Source organism: Amphibalanus amphitrite, unplaced genomic scaffold (assembly GCF_019059575.1).
Source record: "Amphibalanus amphitrite isolate SeventyFive unplaced genomic scaffold, NRLGWU_Aamphi_draft 000844F_arrow, whole genome shotgun sequence".
Taxonomy (NCBI): Eukaryota; Metazoa; Arthropoda; class Thecostraca; order Balanomorpha; family Balanidae; genus Amphibalanus; species Amphibalanus amphitrite.
In genome coordinates this window covers 55,269-76,253 of record NW_024882338.1, presented here as the reverse complement: position 1 = coordinate 76,253, position 20,985 = coordinate 55,269, and positions in this window count along the sequence as shown.

Genomic DNA, 20,985 nt, shown 5'->3' with positions numbered 1-20,985 from the left:
TAGACCGCGCCCAAAGCCAGGGCCCCGGTAACGTGAGGTAGCCGAGTCGGGGCAGCGTGCGCTGACCCAAGCCGGGGCCGCGCGTCCTCCCGGTGTCATGTGATAGCCCGGGGCTGCCCGCGGGGATGCGGTAGACCGCGCCCAAAGCTGCGGCCCCGGCTTGGGTCAGCGCACGCTGCCCCGACTCGGCTACCTCACGTTACCGGGGCCCTGGCTTTGGGCGCGGCTTCTGCTCATACTTTGTGGTGCGGTGGTGGTGCGTCGGGCCGCGCGCTCTGACTTCGGCCAAGAAAAATGCGTCAGCTGATCATTGTCATTTCTGCCACTTGCGTGTGGTGAAATGGGGTCATTTAAGAGACGGCTTTTTCATATCAATTATTTTACATAAAATCATATTTCAAACCATAAATAATGTTCGACAGCCAAATAAAAGAAACGATACCAATACAGGCTTACAGTTTAAGGCTCGACATTGTGTTGTCTACGATTAGACAGCTGATAACTCATTCCCGTACGTCGTAACTCTATAATGACCTTTGCTTATTGTCACATGTGCGCCGCATTCGCGATTGTTGCTGACGCCTGTTTGCAGGTCAGCCCACTACAGTTGTTATACATATCGAAAAACCGATAAACTTTTAGGCGAAAAAGGCACTATTCCAGGCCCATTTTTGATTCTTTTTTTTGCGATATTAGGTAAAAACAGAAGCTTCTTATCCTAGGAAAAATAAAATGGGAAATCTTTCAAAGGTGGCACACTACCTTTAAGTGCGATTTGTGACCACCTAAAAGTGACCCGAGTGCTAGCGGGATAATTGTTTCCATGACTCGTTAGTGTCATGTCGTTTCGAGGTTACATCAAATGTATGTTCCAACGTCGTATCAATGTCATATCTTGACTTGACAAACGAAGATCCGACCATTATGACGTATGACAGTGGTCTAATAACTAGATGTATGATATTGATGTATAAAACGCTGTGTGATTCTGACTGTTTGACAAACCGGCACCTGGAAAGGTGTAAGTGGATTGGGCTGTTAACTGTCTAATTTGAAATATTAAGTGTCCGATTGAGCAGTGTGAGTCCGATTTAGTACGTGTACCGTGTCCAATTTAGTACGTGTGGTGTTCGATTTGATACGTGTAATGCTTGATTCGGTAAAGAAATGTCTTATCTGGGATGTTTAGTATCCGATTGGGTACAATAAATGTCTGATTTGGTACGTTTAATGCTTGATTTAGTACGAATTGACCTACTTGGTACGTTCGGCGTCAGATGTGATAGGTAAGCATTCGACTCTGTCCATAAATGTCAGTCTGTATCTAAATATCACATGTACGAATCAGAGGCCTTTGTATAAGCACAACAGACGAGCGTTATGACAGTCGACATTCGGCATTCACCAATGGCGCTATTGATTTGATGCCGGAACGCTCTTATTGAAGATCTAATGGAAGACTGGAGCTTTCAATGAGTACGCCTTGTAATTATTTTATGAACTATTTTCTAATAAATTATCTTCCTGCAGCAGCTGAGCATCAGCGCTTAAGCCATCATCTTACATATTTCTAATCTATACCAGACACCTTACGAATTATGTCCGTTACTTCAAGTAAGCTCTCATAAAACAAATGGTGATTCATCAGTACCAGACCAGTCAGTCAGCGCCAACATCAAGCATCAATACCGCGGAAAACGAAATACCTGAACACGGCACCACGAGAAGCGTGGCAAAAACACGTCATCTAAACAACTGTATCGATAGACGGGTGCACAAAATTATCATCAGGCAACTCCAACGTAAAGCAGATGCTTCTCGACAAAAACACCAGAGTTCCAGCAGGCAATATCCGAAACTCCAGGAAACAATTTCGACCAAAGAGGCGACCGAAAGCGAGCACACGCAACGTGCGGCAAGTTAAAAATGATACGGACCTCCGCGTTGGCTGGTAAATGGTGTCAGTCTGAGAGGAGCCCAAATTGCCAGCTGACACCCAATATGTGACACCCCGGACACCAACTGACACCCACCAATGACACTCGACACGTGACAGTGATGCAAATCAGTCACATCAATGAAGCTCAATTTGGATTCGCAGTTATCTATTAATTTTGGTTTAGATTCAACTCACGGTCATTACCAGCATATGAATTCGTCTAATTTTTCTATGAGTTATTCGAGGAACCAAACATATTCGTGCGAAAACCAACAGGCTACAATACCAAATTTGACTAGTTGATAAATCCTATCTAAAACGAAGCCTATATGTAAATAAACATTGCAGCTGAGGTCATATAGAAGCATTAACGGAACAAGACTTAGGGATGGGGTTTGGGACTTCCGGGGAACAATAATTGGGTTTATCATATTACCTTCAGGGCGCTCCCCTCTCCCCACCTCCATTGCGCCGTGTTCAAGTGCATGCTCATTATAGCTCAAAATCAATTTATGTTTGTTTTCATCTCCGACAAGGTTTCAATAACAATACTGGAAAACGAATGGGTAGAAAAAATCAATTTGCTTTGACTGTATTATCAAGTCTGTTATGCCAATTCCCCAAATCGTTTTTCATTACCTAGGCGTACTCTACCATATTTTGCACCGCACAAATAATGACCGACCGCACATACTGAATATTGTGTTTCGTTCTGTGTCGGTTTGATAACCCACTCAGTACCATACCATCCGAGGGCCAATGCTTTACAACGATTTGCCGCGTGACCTAGTCCGGCTGCCCGTGCCGCCGTTCGGTCGCCGCTTGAAACGTCATCACATCCATTTACCTCCACACTGACGAATGCAGATCGTCCGGGCATGTGTGCAGGTGTGTGCGTGTTTATGAGTGTCCTCACTTGAGTGTGTGCTTGTATGTGTGTGACATTCCCTGAACATGTTTATAAGATCTGACAATAGGTTGTAATAGCCATCATTTGACATGGATGACCTCAATAAAAGTACGAGTACGAGCACCTTTTGCCAGGAGCAACACTTTAATATGCCCATTACTGGCTGAACGCTTGAATTTTGATGTTTCATGCGCGAATAATCCCTACTATCTCGGGCTGGCGAGCAGTCGCGCGAGCAGGACTTCTCTCGATGCACGTGGGTAGGCACCACCACGGGTGTCACGTGCAAAACGAAGAGGCATTAATCTGCTCTCCATTAAAATATCCCATCGGACAGCGGTTATTGGGCTCATTGCGCTGAAACTTTGCATATCGTTAGGACCCACCCGGAAAAGGATTTACATGCATTGCGGTTAGGGCTATCTACGCCACGTGCACACGTGGTCGCTTCCACACATCTAAAACGGCTGGGCCCGTGGCGTTCGCGCTCGCTCCATTTGTCGGCCCCAAAGACCTCTTACTAGTACCTAAAAATGTGGTTTTCGGAGAAATAGCTACAGAGACGTTGCAGTCTTAACCCTCGCCGGCACAGGCCATTTTGAGTCCTTCGACGGCACAAGGGGGGGGGGGGGGTGGTACGACCCCCCCTCGCGTTTGGCCCCTGATCAAGCTAGAGCTTCGCGGAAAAAAACGAGCGTGTTGCCCGTCACGAGAGGAAGCCGATGATACCCAATTTTAAGGTCCTAGGTCATCGGGTGACCTTCCAGGTCAGGTCAATGACCCGAAAACCGGGAAAATCGGGACCTGTTAGGAAGTCGTAAAGTGTGGCTGCTATGTGGTTTTCCGGGGTGCTGATCACGAATATCATGTTAGTTTTGATCAGAGATGATGTCTTTAAGCATTTAGACCAGGTCACGTCAGGTCAGGTCAGGTCAACCGGTAGGGGTTGTGACGGGTATTCGTAATACGTGTCAACCGCCTCGGACAGCTTCGTAACATGTTACGAAGGCACCAAAACTGCTTCGTAAATGTTCAAATGGTTGCTAAATTCGAATTCAGCTCCAAAAACTAGCCTAGAAACATGTAAAACTCGAAAAAGTGAACCGAGGTCACCCGAGGTCACCAAAGGTCAATGACCTGACCTGACCTTCAGGTGACCTTGACACCCACCCTAATGCATGGGAGCAACATCAAATCACATGTTTGAACGTTCGAAACCACGAAAAGCTTGCAAACGCGCGGCTAATGCGAGCCGACATGCGCCGAACCGCGATTTCGGCCAAACATGGTCACAGAAAAGAGGTCACAGGTCAAAGGTCATTGGGGTCAGGGTCATGAAATTTTTAGGGTAGGTGTAAAATTGATCAATGCGAGGGTACTGTAAGTTTCGTCGCGATCGGCCGCTTTTTACGCGAGTTATTCGCGAAAAACCTTAGGGGGGGGGTTGCATCACCCCCCCCCCCTGTGCCGGCGAGGGTTAAGCTTATTTTTAGGTTTTCTGTCGATGTAAGTTGCCATGGGAACCAGTCAGCAAGCACAATTAGCATCAAATGACCCATAAGATTTTCAATTATATAATTTAGACCCCGTGATAATAAGGCGAAGAAAAACTTCCTCTCTGGTTTCGTGTTCAAGTATAGGTCCCTAATCTGCAACACATGTTCTGTCATCCGTTACATTATCGTGCTATGCAAATCACATGCCCACGCTTTCGAGGGCAATTGTATCCTAAAGACTAAAGCCAGTAAGACGCGTTGGGAGTTACAAATGAGCAAGCGCAATATAGACACCTTTTTTTAAACCCCACATCTGCTCTCCTGTGAATTTCCGGGAGGCACGAAAGATCTTTTAAAAGTGTCCAATCGTCCGATCCTGCTCAAATATGTGTGTTCGTAGGCTTGTTCTGGTATTGCTTTATCTGCCAAGACAGACAAATTTGAGAAAAATCGAGTGATTGTACCTTTTTTGAAGGTCTCTAACCAACTTGTCTGAAATTCACCGGAGAACAAATGTGGGGTTAAAAAAAGGTGTCGATATTGTCCCCTGCACTGCACGTGTGCACGTGCAAACTAAGACCGCAATTGACACCATGGTAGGCAATCCTTCTAGCCGGTCTCGTCAATCCTTCTAGCTTGCGCGCAATCAGTACAACCATGCTTAGACGTAAAAGGAGCTTTCACCTTAGAAGCGGTCCTGATGTTAAAGCGGCCTCTGGAATGCAGTCCGCTCACAGCAGTGCCTACTCTGTAAATTACCAACACCACCCGGGTACTGTAAGTCAAGGCTAATGCGGCGTGTCACATGAGTAATACTGACTGCTCGTATTCAGTTCTGTGGAAATACTAATGACATCTTTCACAGTGAAAAAGTACAAGCTGCGACGCCATTTGCTAGCGGTGCTGCTGCACAGTATAGCGGCGGAACACCTTCAATTAAGGGGGGGGGGGGGCACTGCCGACTTTTGGTCCCATTCTTTCCATGCAACGCCCATAGAGCTAATGTTATGATACCAAAATCAAAGGGGGCACGGTGCCCCGGTGCCCTCCCCGTTCCGCCGTCTATGTTGCCAGTAGCGGCGGAACACCTTCAATTAAGGGGGGGGGGGGGGCACTGCCGACTTTTGGTCCCATTCTTTCCATGCAACGCCCATAGAGCTAATGTTATGATACCAAAATCAAAGGGGCGCACGGTGCCCCGGTGCCCTCCCCGTTCCGCCGTCTATGTTGCTGCGAGAATGAGCGGTTCAATGACACTGGAAACCAAAATATATGTACTCATCGTGTCGCACCTGAAAAAGAACGAAATTTCGAGTGCACGTGCATCAAAAGCAACAAATACAGAAAACATAAATAAATTGATATATATATATATATATATATATATATATATATATATATATATATATATATATATATATATATATATATATATATATATATATATATATATATATATATATATATATATATATATCAATGCACGAGGAACGCTCACGCTTTATGAAGGCCAAGTGATAGGACCGCGGTGAACGTAGGATGACAGCGACGTTGTGAAAGACTGTAGATATGTGAGTATGTGTGTGTATTTGTAAGTGTCGAGTTCAATATTGCATTGTAAATATGTCCGGTATTCCTATGCACGATATGTCTCGTAGTTTACTTAGCGGGATGCGTATCAGCCAACTGTAGATTCTGTTGCACACTCTTCACGAGCGTATAAAATCATTGCACTTTTTGCTATTATAAGGTGACAGATTTGTGACAATCTTGGGTGGAGACTTCCACTGGCGTCCAACTGGCGTCTAACTGAGCAGACGTCCAAGTTGGCGTCTAACTTGGCGTCTAACTGTTGGACGGAGACTTCCAAGCCAGACGCGTCTAAATTTAGCTGTCGCCAGATAGACACAGCCGCCGTTCAGCTAGACGCGTCTATGACTTAGACGCGTCTAGCTAGACGCGAAATGGAAGTCTCCACCCCTTGTGTATTTAGGACTGTAGTTCATCGAGCGAAGTGAGATTATATTGCGATATATTATATGATACGGGCAAACATGTCTGGGATAACTTGATAAGCACCATGTTCTCACCATTAACAAATTGTATATTCACTCTTGATAATGTCTCATGAGAGATGAAACGTTGAGTTTACCCAATATATCAACATGCGCTACTTCACTTTACTTGTCATCATGACTTTAGGATCTTTGCTTGCTAAGCACAGAGCCATCGGTAAAAAAGTGATTCGTAACATCGAGAGCACAACGAAGAAAATAATCAATGCTGAAGCCGCTGTTTTATTCAATGATCAATGCATCAAAAACAATCTGCTTCCGAAATATACAGATATATATATATATATATATATATATATATATATATATATATATATATATATATATATATATATATATATATATATATATATATATATATATATATGAAATAGAACATATCATTCCGAGAATGGCTGCATGTATGTACACTAGCAGACTTCGACAGGCCTATAAAATGACCTGGTGGGTGGCTGCTGGTGCTCCCCATTCAGTGGAAAATAGCTTTGGGGTAGGAGGGAGGAATCGCGTTTCCACTGCTCCGACATCGAAGCAGAGTTCATCCACCCCGCGCTACATATGGCGACGGCCGACGAGTTAACTACGGTCGTGTCATTGTCTATATACGTCGTATCAATGACGTACAGGCAATATATCACTGTGGGTATTACTGATACCTACTGATACTGCTGTAGTAATGTGATAGTTAATTCTTAATATGTAAAACATATTTAATCCCAATATTTCATATGTGAAGTAATTTAAGTGCATATAGGTCGATCTAAGGTCAAAGGCAGCAAGCGGCAACAGAAAGAACTCTTGCCATTGGTGGGTACCATTAATTTGAATGACAATATTTCAAAGACCAGAAACAACGCTAAACACAATGCTTGCTGCTCACGTTCTGATTTCCAGAGGTGGCTGGTAATCATGGGTAAAAACCAGAGACAGGTGGCATTTAACCCGCGCCCCACTGGGGGGGGGGGGCTATTTATAGCCCCGCTCCCGTTTTTCTGCAATAACTTCCAAACCGCTTGACGGATCGACGCCACACTTTCAGCACCTTCGGCTGCATCAATTTGACACCTTGTGTCAACATTTGAAGTTCGTAGCTACCATAGGTTGGCCGGAAATGACGTCAGAGTGACGTCATGTTCGTCCGATTTCGACGCAAAACATTGAACCACGGCAATCGCTCCCAAAAGCTCAGTTTTTAAGCTAGATCCAATTTCTTTGCATGAAAGGACTCAGAATTGACTGCGCTATCAAACTGCTATCTCGGATTTTCAAAATTTTGAAAATTACGAAAATTTTTATAACAATTTTCAACATTTATATTTTTATATTTTTATCCAAAATTTTTTGACTTTTCAAAAAAAAAACGGAATATATGTGACAGAACGCATGATAATGACTAACTCTAGGAAGTTTTAGCTAAATATCGTCAAAAATGGCCAAGTTATACGCATTATTACAAAAAATTCACAATTATTAATTTTTCAAATCAATTTTTCAGCACGTATTTGACATCGTACACCAATATAAATGGCACTATCGTGTTCCTGAGCTCAAACTGCATCCAATAGACACCTTTTTTGTTGAAAAATTTTAACTTCAAAATTTGACCTTTATTGACCTGAAAGTGACCTGACCTAAGCTAAATTCGACTCAAAATGACCTCGAATGACACAGACGACATCAAATTCGAAATCTATGGCCTAAATGGACCATAAAACATGTGTCACGTGACCGACGCATGGTATACTATTTTCGTGACCTGTGATGACCTGACCCTGACCTGAAAATCAAAGTACAAGTTTGGTACCCTCAAGGTATCTAGAGCATCTGTTCACGAGTGTGGAAACCAAAAATGAGCCTGATCTGACTTGTAAGACGGCGGCCAGAGCCCAAAATGTGAACAAGCCAAAATGCTAATAATTTTTACTTTGACCTGACCTGTGACGTCATCGGTGACCTCGAGGTCAATGAAATTAGGTTTCGCTCGACAGTTTTTCCGGGGCTATCAGACGCCGTTTGAATTTTGACGATCGGCCCAGTAGTTTCGGAGTTAGGAGGGGGGGGGCTATGAATAGCCCCCCCCCCCAGTAGGGCGTGTTATACACAGACCCCAGTGGGGCGCGGGTTAAGCGTTAAACGTGTTAAGACAGATACGGCTGACTTGACCGCTAATATCAAATATGCAAATCATGTAGGTATCACAACTGCTCGCACGCATCCTTCGACCGCCGACGCGTTAAGGAATATGCACAAGCTGCAATGATCGTGTTTCGATTAATTACTCCGCGTTGATTGCGACAGGACAGTGTGCTTATGAGCCACTCGCAAGGTAATAGCGTAGGTCGACTTCGCGGAACACCCCATATTGACCGGAAAGCCGAGGTAGGTAACCGTCCCGTCCTCCTCACCAAAACAGAAGGTCCATCGCGTGGCAACCGGAGGCATCCGGTGGCGACGAGCCCGCGCCACTCACCTTACCGCAGTCCCAAGTGGTAGTCGATCGCCCGACCATCCCGAAACAGCTCCACTTTAACCACCTGGGTGCCTGAGTCCCCGCCCGGCATCGCTCCGGCGCGTGGAAGAGCGTCATGGAACCCTCCTTCGGGACACTCCTATTTCTCACTGCGGCCTCACTGAGCAGGTCTGTGCTCGTCAGCGCCGACACCTACCGTCGTCAGAGCGGGACCATCGTCAGCCCCCCAGACGCCGTGGTACTGTCTCCCAGCTCGGCCGCGTGCTCGGCTCAGTGCAGCGGTCAGCCGTGGTTCTGCCGTGCGTTCACGCGCCACGATAACGGCACGTGTCACCTGTACCGTGGCGAGGAGCCGTGTTTGGATGGCACGTGGGACGGGGAGCCGCTGTCGGTGGATGGGGAAACGGCAGGACCGCCCAGCTACCGCTTCCAGCCGAGAGATGCCTGCCCAGGTGAGCAAAGTAAAAAATGTACACGCCTCTGATATACACTCCTGTGCACGTGTGCACGTGCTTCGTCGTCTTGTGTACGTGCTGAGTTGCGCATGCACATGTAGGTATATTTGTGAGGTAAGACAGAGAGAGAGAGAGAGAGAGAGAGAGAGAGAGAGAGAGAGAGAGAGAGAGAGAGAGAGAGAGAGAGAGAGAGAGAGAGAGAGAGAGAGAGAGAGAGAGAGAGAGAGAGAGAGAGAGAGAGACCACGGCACCAGCACAATACCGGTGTCTTGTCTGTCACCAGCTAATTTCTGGCGACGTGAAGGAAATTACCCTCGTTCAGCTTCAGCGATCGCGTTACGGGTCAAATAAGGTGTCAGTGCCTAGCGAGACAAGGGGAGGCCTTGTTCGGTTATATGACCAGGTTAAAGATCCGTCTCTGGTTTATGTACGGAACAAAATGGCGGTAAAATGGCCGCCATGTACGGCAAAATGGCGAACAAATGACTGTGTGACGGATTAGAAATCAGACTGGTGTATGCACATACTGCCTACATTGCCCAATTAGGTGTATTGCGCAAATATGCGGCCGGTTTTCAAAGCATGACACCTTTTCTTACCTTCCTTACAAATCCTAAATTTCTATCAACCCAGTCTTGCGCTGTCCTTGACTCCTTCATGGGAAAAGGTAAGCAGTGCCATTATTAACCCGCGCCCTGCTGGGGGGGGGGGTGTTTGAACACCCCCCCTTGTGGTTTTTCGCGAATATCTCAAAAACGGCGGCGCGGAGCGCCGCCGTTTTTGGTACACCTTATCATACATCAATTCTACACATGTTGTGAAAATTTCAGACCAAGGTCATTCAAGGTCAGGTCACCAGGTCACTTGAAGTGACCTCACCTCATAAAAAGTTTCAATGTCTGTCATAGCTACACCGAGTGACCGATCGCTTTGAAACTTTCAGCGATTGCTAAGGGCAATAGCATGTACAAAATGTATATCTCAGAATTTTGATATCGATGACCTAAGGTCAGGTCAATTTTGCGACCTCCCCATTATAAGTCAATGGGAGAAAATTGAAATGCGCCTCTTTTGGACGAAAGACATTATAAACACTCCCAAACACCGAATTACAAGTGGTTTAGACACACTGAACATGAAAATGGTGTCTGTGACCCTTGTTTGTGCCCTGAGGTCATCTTAGGTCACGAATGGTATCTAACAGTTTTTCGCAAATAACTTTTGATAGAGGCATGCTAGAGCGATGAAAACGCCTTAGATGTGTTCAGCTCGACTATACGGATCGACTGATATGCAACATGACCCTTTCCGGTCAGGTCATGACCTTGACCTGAGGTCAAATTTTCAAGTTGACCTTTCAAGGTCAAGTTATAGTTCATTCGATGCGTCTTGACGAGAGGAACACGATGCCGGTAACAGTAAGCTCGTACAAGGCTTGGGTCAAAAGTTATTGCAGAAAAACTGTTTCCGAAAAAATCGGTTATTTTTGCAGTTTTTGCCCCCTGCAGGCAAAACCGTTGACGTTAGGTCAAATCTGAGAGAATTACTCAGAAAGGGCGTTAATAGGGCTATCGAATGCGCTTTTCCGCGGCGCTGTAGCTCTATTGGTTCCCGAGTTATGCGTTGGCTTCTTGGAAATTTTCGACATTCGACCTGGAAATCGGCGAAATTTTGCCTTCAATGACCTCTGGTGACCTGACCTTTGACCTGACCAAAAAATTGACCGAAGTGATTTCGTCATTATTTTTTACGCTCTTTCGAACGCCGGCTTCTGCGTATCGCTACGTGGCCCAGGAGCCGAGTTACAAGGGGGGGTGTTCAAACACCCCCCCCCCCCAGCAGGGCGTGGAAATCCAGGACCCCCAGCAGGGCGCGGGTTAACCCGCGCCCGGGACCGGGGAGGGGGGGGGGGGGCGAAACGGCCTCCTTTCAGTTGATATCTCGTAACTATTGGCCTGTTTTTACATGCGTTATGGCGTTATGGTTTTTACATGCGTTTACATGCGACATGAGTTATGGCAAAAAAAAACTACTCAAAATTCTCAATGGGAATTTTGAGCAGTTGTAATTGGGCAAATTCCTCTATGGGAACATGCCAGCTTTTGGGTGGCTTTTCAGTAAAACCAGTGCCACTTCAGATGGTTTCAGGCGTGATGAGAAGTTTCAGATGGCCAGGAATGTCTCTACCAAAGATGACAATGGGGGCACAAGTCCGCCACATGCCCAATACAACCACGGATTATGGTACCTAGTTGGCAGACCGCCTTGTATCCATCAGCATGCGTCCATTATTCCCTAGCTTATGCCCGAAACTGAACTGTCGCAAAGCTGTCCCCTAGGCGCGGCGTTAGCTAACCCGCGTCCCGCTGAGCTTTTCAGTAATACGCATCACGACATGAAACTACATACGCTTTTTGTCACGTTTTGATTCCTCCATAACTGAAATGTAAGAATGCGTTTTAAGTTTTACAGTTTTGTTTAAAGTGAAAATGGCGTAACATGACGCGAATAGAACGTCATTTCGTAAAAAAAAAATCCGACAAAATTCCCTCAAAATTCTGGGCAACATGTCAGGCTGATGTATAATAAAGTACTGAAAGTTTGCTGTCGCTGGCTTAACGCATTTAGGCAAAGTGGATTGGGGCAGACCCACCCTCACTTCAGGAGGCGCGGGTCAAGCTTTGCATGCCTGCTTTGCTTCATAATCCGCCTCAACTGCATAAAAACCCCATCGGTGATTGCTGCGGCGCTGCGGAAAGTTATACCTAATTCAGGCATTCCAAGACGAATTCATACCGAGCATTCGATCCCACTTAGGTTTACATATACCCGTCTGACTGTCACGTTCCCCGTTCACAGGAAGCACTACCGACCCCTGCGCCTGTCCGGCCGGCTTCAGCCGCTGTGCCGGCCGATGTCTGAAATGTCTCCCCACCAGGCTTCTCTACGCCGACGCGGTAATCGCGTGCGCCGCACTGGGCGCCCACCTGGCCGCACCTCGCACCGAAGCCGAAAACCAGTGCGCCAAGGACGCAGCCCTGGTGAACCCTGAGCCGCTGCTGGGTTTCACCGACGCAGCCCTGCAGGGCACCTTTGTTGGTGCCGACGAGCCGTGCAACACCGGCGATCCAGGAGCACCCCGCGCGGCCTGGTGGACGCCGGGAGAGCCCAACGACTACGGCGGCACCGAGGACTGCGTCATCCTCGGCACAGGCGGCACGTGGAACGACGTGCCGTGCACGCTCTACCCGTACTACCCTCTGTGTCAGCTGAGACGCTGCCATCACCCCGAGTGTCCTTAGGAAGGGCGCGCGCTTCGAGCGGTGAGAGGGCAGGGCAAGCCACGCGCGGCCGTTCTACGCTCTTTTGCCGTTTTCGTCAGCTATGTTGTATTGCCTTAGCAGTAAACACCAACGGACATGGTAATTGGTAACCTATTTATGGACACAATCCGATCTAACCAGATGCATGCATAAGGAAACGTTTTTTTTTTTTAGTTTAGTCCGAATCTTTTGATGGGAAGGATTCACAAGGACAGAGCCACCGCTAAGCGAAACTTGTTGCGGTGACCCTGTCCTCTACCCTCCGATCGCGCAATTCCAGTTCTATGGCAGAATTTAGAGTCCAAAGTTTAACGTGCGCACATAGCCGCGCACGGCCGGTCCCCTCACTGACTTCACCTGGCTACGGCCTGCCACCAACCGCAACCATACCTGTCAGGAGGCCCATAAATGTCAAGCACCCGTCGCGCTTCGAACCCGGACTGTTGTAACCGGGAACGCGTGCTCTCACCACGCGGAGTCCAACGCTCTACCAACTGAGCTACGGGACCGGCTCCGGGAACGTTGTACTGATCAATATCGGGAGTTACGTATGTACAGTCCACAGCAGAAGTAATGTGCGGTTTCAGTCATGGGTATGTTCTGCTTCTGAAGCTTAGGAGCGATTAGCCAGACTACAATGGAACTGTGAATGTAGCTTATATGTATCGTCACCCTTGCAGCTGCAACTTAACCCTCGCCGGACCTATTGGTTTTCTACATACGCGCCGGCCGAGGGGGGGGGGGCGGGTACGACCCCCCCCCCCTCGCCGTTTCGCCCCTGGTGGAGCTAGCGCGTCGCGGAAAAAAAAACGAGCGTGTGCGCCGTTACGAGACGCAGAGATTGGTACCCGATTTTAAGGTCCTAGGTCAACCGTTGACCTCTGAGGTCAGGTCAAGTGCCCCAAGGTACGGTTCAGTTTTTGGTGAATAACTTCGCAAAAAATGGCCGCAGAGCGCCGATTTTGGCAGCATCGTGTTCGCCTCGTCCAGGCGCGTCGAATGATATACTTTGTGTCCGGGTCAGGTCAACTTGGGGTGTTGACCTCAGGTCAAGGTCAGGTCAGCACCCCAAGGTCACGAAACTGGTCGAAAGAGGTCATGTCGCATATCATTCGATTCGGCAGGCCTTCCTGAGTCCATTGGTAGCTTTCTCGACTCGCTAGCTCAATTTGATCAAGAGTTATTGACGAAAAACTAAAATGACCTTGATGACGTCATAAATGACGTCACACAAGGTCAACATTGCAAAAGTGACGCATCTAACCTTGCAAGGAGTGCATCAAATCACGATTCTGTGTGCTTGAGATAGTTGGAGATCGTTCCCGGCTCCAGAATAGCAGTTTGAATTTTTCCCCATTGACTTATAATGGTGAGGTCACGAAAATGACCTGACCTCATATGACCTTTAGGAAAAATCCGAGATATACAAATTGTGAGACTCATAATGGATACTAGATCCTGCAAGTTTCATTTCCCTGTGACATCTCCTCTGGCAGTGAGGGCGTTGCGAAGTTGCGACATCTGAAGACCGTGCAGAGGTTCACTTATGACGTCATAGGTCAGTGACCTGACCTGACCCAAAAATGCGGTTGGTGTCAAAAGATCCGGCTTGGATCAAAGGTCAGGTATGCCAAGTTTCAGCTCTCTATCGCCAGCGTGTTCGGAGCTATCGCGAAAAAACCCTATGGGGGGGGCGACACCCGCCCCCCCCCCCTCGGCCGGCGAGGGTTAAGCAATTTACATCTTCTTTCCGATCACTCCGCATTAAACAATCGCCAGTCAGAGCCAACCGTTGAGATTGGTAAAGCCCTACATTACTTTAGCGGTGGGCTGTACTATTAAGTCAACACCCACAAAGACATTTCATCGCGGTGCCATTATTATGTTGAGGTCTACAGGATGTTTGGGTGATTCTGATAACCTTCTTACTGCTAAAACGATACCAGCAACGCGATCGCAGTCTCGTAAAAAGAATGCGTTCTCGGACATGTCAAATTGTGTCGATTATATAATTGGTTTGTCACAGTGAGCTGTTAAATCACACACATAATATAAAGAGCTGCGTATCTGGTGAACGGATAAACCGGCTGGATCATAGCGGGTGACCCGGCCCAACCCTGACCTAGCCATGCAATTCAAGTCATTTTAGTGACGAATGTGATAGCAATAACGTCTATTACCTGACGCTGGGTCGTGGAAGCAATTCAACTACATAGCGATAAGCCAGCGCAGGCGAGTGTAGCGTATAAACCTACCTAATTAAGAGTCGAGTCACCGCATATCCATCAGGCTTGTAACTTTTCGTGTGTAAACAAGCGGTGTGCATCTATTCCAAGCGTAATTTAAAAATGAACACTAATCTGTGTACTGTGTAGCAAACCATGTCACAGCAATGCTTCTATTGACCCACTGGGTTATTACGGAGCGAGCGAAGCGAGCGGAGTCTTACGTAGAATAACGGAAATTTCTGAGTACAGGGTGTTCGCGAAAATATGTCATGATTCTAATCGCTTTGTAGGAAAAATTGCTTGAACGCACGTGCACGTATTTATGCCCATTTGACAGAGGACATTTTCAAGTTTTCTTTCATATGCATTTTAATTTATAATATTAAAAATCTTGCCTTGCACAGAGCGAAAAACAAATATCGCCAAAAAGCACTTGGATTCGATGCCCGTAGTTTCCGTGCTACAACAGTTCGGTGCATGCTTTGATGCCTCCGCTGCACCCCTTGTAAGGCGATTTTTTACTGCACATGCAACTTACTACCAAAGTGATCGTTAGAAATCGAATGAACCCTTGAAAGTCCGAGAAAAAGAATTATTTATAGTCATTTAAACTACAAAGAGATCACCCATTTGGTCAACGAGATGCCTTCCCTGACCATCTGCGAGCTCGCGCAAGATGCGGGGTGCGGTCCAACATGTCTCATTATATTATTGATAATGACATGGGGATTATACCCTACAAGGTCAGGAATCAATAGGTGCTATTTAGGGTAGAAAAGGGCTAAGAATTTACTTTGCTTCGAGGATAAAAACCCAAATCAATTCTGAGCACCGCTCACCGGCCACGCCCGGTCAACCAGTGAAGCACACATCCACCTTCATGGAGGCGCCGACGGCCAGAACAAACGGTTTGGGTAGATATGCCACCCTCAAAGGCTAGGTAAGAACACCAGCTCCACAGTGCGAAGGTCATTGCTTGATTTGCGATAGACGCTCATGGTGCCGCGAGGCCTTCTTCTTAAGACTTCAAATTGAAACACCAACATTGCCGCTGAAAACTGCTGCGTGGGAGTGCTCTAGAAGTTTAACCCGGCAGGCGGTGGGCCTACCAGCCACCTTCCACGCGGTGGGGGGGGGGCTCTTTTTTGCCCCCCCCCCCCGTATCTCCGAAACTACTGGACGGATCCGAAAAATTCAAACGGCGTTTGATAGCCCTGTCAAATTTGTCGAGGGAAACCAAATTTCATTGACCTCGGGGTCACCGATGACGTCACAGGTCAGGTCAAAGATAAAATGTTTCACCGTTCACAGGGCTTCTAGGGAAAGCGCTATAACACCGAGTAAAACGCATTTTGTCGAAAATCAGCGATAAGGCGTCAGTTGTCTAGTACATATGTTGCTATTAGAGGTCACTGGTCATACCAGGTCAGGTCACAGGTCAGGTCACCAAAGGTCACCAAGGGTCACCACATGAGCCCAACTTTACTAAGGTTATGTGATGCATGTTTTATGGCCAGTTTTTCATTTCCAACTCAATGGTGTTGGTTATAAGAGCATCAGGCACGGTTTAGGTCACTTTCTGGTGGAGGTCAGGTCAAGGTCAGGTCAAAAAAGGTCAAATTTCAAAGTTGATATTTTTGCACAAAATGGGTATCGATTCGATGCAGCTTGTCACGGGGAGTCTAATGGTGGTCTTTGTTTTGCGCTACGAGGTCTAGAATTGCCAAAAATTGAGTTTGAAAATTTGACGTCATCAATTTTGAACAGTTTTTTCGCTATAACTTGGCCAAAAAACGAGGTATCGATCTCAAATTTGGTATGTAGATAGAAGGCGGTAGGGACTATCACATATATTCCGTTTTTTTCGAAATTCAAAAAACTTTTTGGATTTTTTGGCTATTATATTCAAAAAATCTATTTTTTGATTTTTGGGGGTCAAAATTCGAAAAATTCGAAAAACCGAAATAGTAGTTTTGTAGCCCTTTTGATTCTACACCTTTTATGTCTAAAACATTTTTCTGTATCTCTAAAGCTGTAGGCCTGACAGCTCTTCCCGCGAAACCTTTTTTTGGGTCGAAAATGGCAAAAATGACGTCACTCTTACGTCATTAGCGGCCAACCTATCATGGCCTTTGGAAAAATTTTTGGTCACCATGTGCGCTAGCTGCTCCCGGGAGGGTACTGAAAGTTTGGTGACGATCGGCGCAGCGGTTCTCGAGATATATCGAAAAAAGTAAAGGGGGGGGGGCAAAAAATTGCCCCCCCCCCACCGCCTGGAAGGTTAAGCGAGAAATGTGGGGCAACTCGGGGCAAGACAATGGTCAAAACGCTGCAGACATGCGCACGGGTAGGATGGGTTCAAGTCCACGCTTCGAAAATTGCACTCCGGTGCCTAAACGAAATGCTAGGGCCCGTTTCTTGAGCAGGAGGACCCTTACCCCCTGGTCGACCCATTCACTTGGTGTCAGCCCCATCGGCCGTTACCTGTGGGATATCTGAAGTCCAAGGACTACAGGAAGACAGCCAAGAATCTTTCTCGGCTGATGATAGTGATTGCAAAGGCCGTCCGTGTTCACTTATAACACGTGCGTGCGAATGAACCCTTACGTGTAATCTCTAGGTGATACGTGCATCCGCCGAAAAGGGGTTCATATTGAAAACAGCGTGTGGGGTGCGCCCGGTTTGACATGAGGCACTGATACATGTGTATAACAAAACTTGAAGATCCGGGCAACACATTTCAGCAAGACATTTGATCCTTGCTTATTTGAGCTGGCGATAATGGCGTAACGAAATCATGACATATTTTTGCGAATTTTGAATTTAAAAAAAAAATACATATTTATTTATTTTGTATGAGCGGCCGGCCGGCCGGCCGTGGTCACGATTCTGCGACGCTTATATCTCAGCAACCACTTGACCGATTTACATGCGGTAATTTTTGTAGGGTAGCTTCATTCCTTCTTCCAAGTATTGGACTATTCCCGATGCATGTGGGTGACCCCTTATGCACGTGCCACGTGCAAAACGAAGAGGTGTCACTTTTGTAATTGTTGCAATATCTCGGTAACTCAATATCTCGGTAACTACTGGGCCGATTGCGCTGAAAGTTGGCATGTAGGTAGGCACCCACTAGGCAATGCATATCCATGTGCCAGAGTTGGGGTGCTGCTGCACGTGCGCACGTGCAGGAGTCGATTCCAGATTTCGAGAACGGCTGGACCGATTGCGTTCAAATTTGGTACACGGTTACGGAGCAGTTAGTAGGGTGCCGTGCACAAGTCAGTTGGGACCCATTTTGCACGTGCGCACGTGCAGGGTGCCGCTTCCAGATCTCGAGAACGGCTGAGCCGATTGTGCTCAAATTTGGCATATCGCTAGAGACCGGTTAGTAGGGTGCCGCGCACAAGTCAGTTGGAGGTACCCCCTCGCAATTTCGCACGTGCAAGGCCCACCCTCTCGCTCGCTCCGTTAATCGCCCCATAAGGCGTTATACTGGTTCAATATTCATCGTCCAATGTCGAGCACTTTCACGAACTCGGTGATTTCTGTGCAGAATAAAACGACTTCGGTGTTATGTAGATGAATACTTGAACAGACTGGAACGGTGTACACAACTGTGTTCCGAAAGGTTTAGAATTTAGATACTAAAACGCATTGCTCAACCGGGAAGGAATAATAGCGTCTAAGGTATGTGGCTACGGCACCGCATCCGCCCGCGCACCGCCTAGATTCCTCAGTCAAACTAGCCATGTTGCGTGAGTTTGTGCGCGGGGGTGGGGACGTTTTTGGCAACAGCCGATTATCTAAAAAAAAAACTTATGAAGATAAAAATGCAAAAAAGTCGATTATAGCTCTCAACCAGTACTTCTAACGAAATCCAGGTCATTGTTCAATCTTCTATCCTACCGAGATACTCGTACAATTAAGGGAGGTCAATTATAGGCCACTGAAGGTAATCAACGGCCGCATTTTTCTCTGCTTCGACATTTCGAGCATAGGTATCTGTGCACAACTCAAAGGTCTGTACGAAGAGCGTATCCGACAGTCATTTTAAAGTTGTTTGTGCTTCATCATTCCAACATGTACATATACAAACTAGCTTCTACTTTCTAGTGACCATTCATGACCTAGTATTAACTTTCAGGTGGTTGCTGGCCATAAACTGCATCCTGCGCATTGCGTATGGACTATGGGTATCTGGATAGACTGTCATGATACCGAAAATATGTACATGATACCGAAATGTAGCTTGCAGTTTCTTTGCTAACAGCAGGAGGTCTTTGTACTTGCCCCCTCCCTTCTTGCTGCACTAAATGAGTGTCAAATTTTTTAGCTGACTTAATATGACAAACAAAGCCGGCATTGTATTGTCGAACGTCTTCTGACTTCTCAGTTACATAACCACTATAATGCGACATGCATTTGAGCGCTACAGGAGATATGCTAAGTACAGGTCTCGCGGGTTTTAGCGGTAGGTTTTGCGCCTAGAAAATTTAGTGTATGTACTTCAGGTTATATCTTCGTCGTCTTTAACTTCCAAGTGTTGAAGATGCGATCGACTTGTTGGTTCACAAGCCGGCCATGATTGTGTAAAATGGCTTCATCGTAGATCGATTAGTTTCTGAGATATAACCGGAAATGTAAAAGTGCAAAACCTATCGCTTAATCTCGCGAGAGCCGTACATCTTCACAATGCGAATAGTGTATCTATAACAAATAAGCCCCCTGGATATGTGTGGTTCAAAGTCTTTTAACCCTATTCCTGGCGGGCTCCGCCGGGACAAGAAACTGGCGGGGGGGGGGGGCGATTCGGCCCCCCTTCAGATCTCAAAAACTACACATCGCAGCGACAAACGGCGAACGGCGTTTGATAGGTCGTTTAAAGATCTACAACTTTTACATTAAACATTTTCAGGTCAGGTCAATATTGAGGTCACCAGAGGTCATCAACGATAAAGTGTTTTGGAATTAGTTACCTATATAACTTTTAAACTAAGAAACATAGAGACATAAAACCAATACATTTTTTGTTGCTCTCGCCGAGGCGATGCGAAATAAGTATGTGATAACCTTCACAGGTCAATTTAAAATTTGACCTGAGGTCAAGGTCAGGCCATTCATCAATGAGGTTGTGGGGTATGGTCATGCTGCATACCAAACGACGCGCCTTGACCAGGCGAGCAGTTTGGTACCACTTACAAGTCTTTAGCACCATCATGTCGTGATTAATTGACAGAAAAACGATTTATGACGTCACATGACCTCAGATGAACCTCGCCGGTGCCCCTGTCAATTAGCGGCACCAGGATCATCACCGATGAGATAATCTTCCGTAATACTGAAAGAACTGGGTGGTTTTGACTCGTTTACACGAAGCAGGAGGCGTTTCAATATTTCCCCATAGGCTTGCAATGTAAAGGTCACGAGTCTGGCCTGACCTCAGGTTACAGATATGAAAATTCTGAGACATACAAATTGTACATACTGGTACCCTTACTAAAGCCTATAGAGAAGAAATTGATCGGTCAAAAACTCTAGCTCTGGCGTGATTGCAAACTTTTCTGAGGTAGGGTCACCAAACCGCCTCTGGTGACCTGACCTGAGGTCAGATCAACTCAAAATTTTCAGAAATGTTGCGTAAAGGCCTTTTAGAAAAAGTCAGAAAATTTGAGCTTCCTAGCTCAAAGCGTTTGGGAGATATAACCAAAAAACCTCAGGGGAGAGGCTCCTGACTCAGGAGCCTCTGTTTTACACGTGTCACGTGCAGTGGGGGGTCACCCGCATGCATCGTCCATAGTAAAATACTTCTAAGAAGGGTATACGCTACCCCATACAAAAAAACCGCAAGTGTATCGGTCCAGTGGCTGCGGAGATATAAGTCGTACAAAAACGTTCCCACGGCGGCCGGCCGCTAATATTTAGCATTAAGCTTCGCAGGAGTCCTGAGCCCCCCCCCCCCCGCCAGGAATAGGGTTAAGCTACGACACTACCACGACTATTCTACGGAGATACAATCAAGGGAGGGCTGGCTGACGAGTGCTCTGGAGGATTCAACCAGGATACATGGACGTATTCATACATACCAA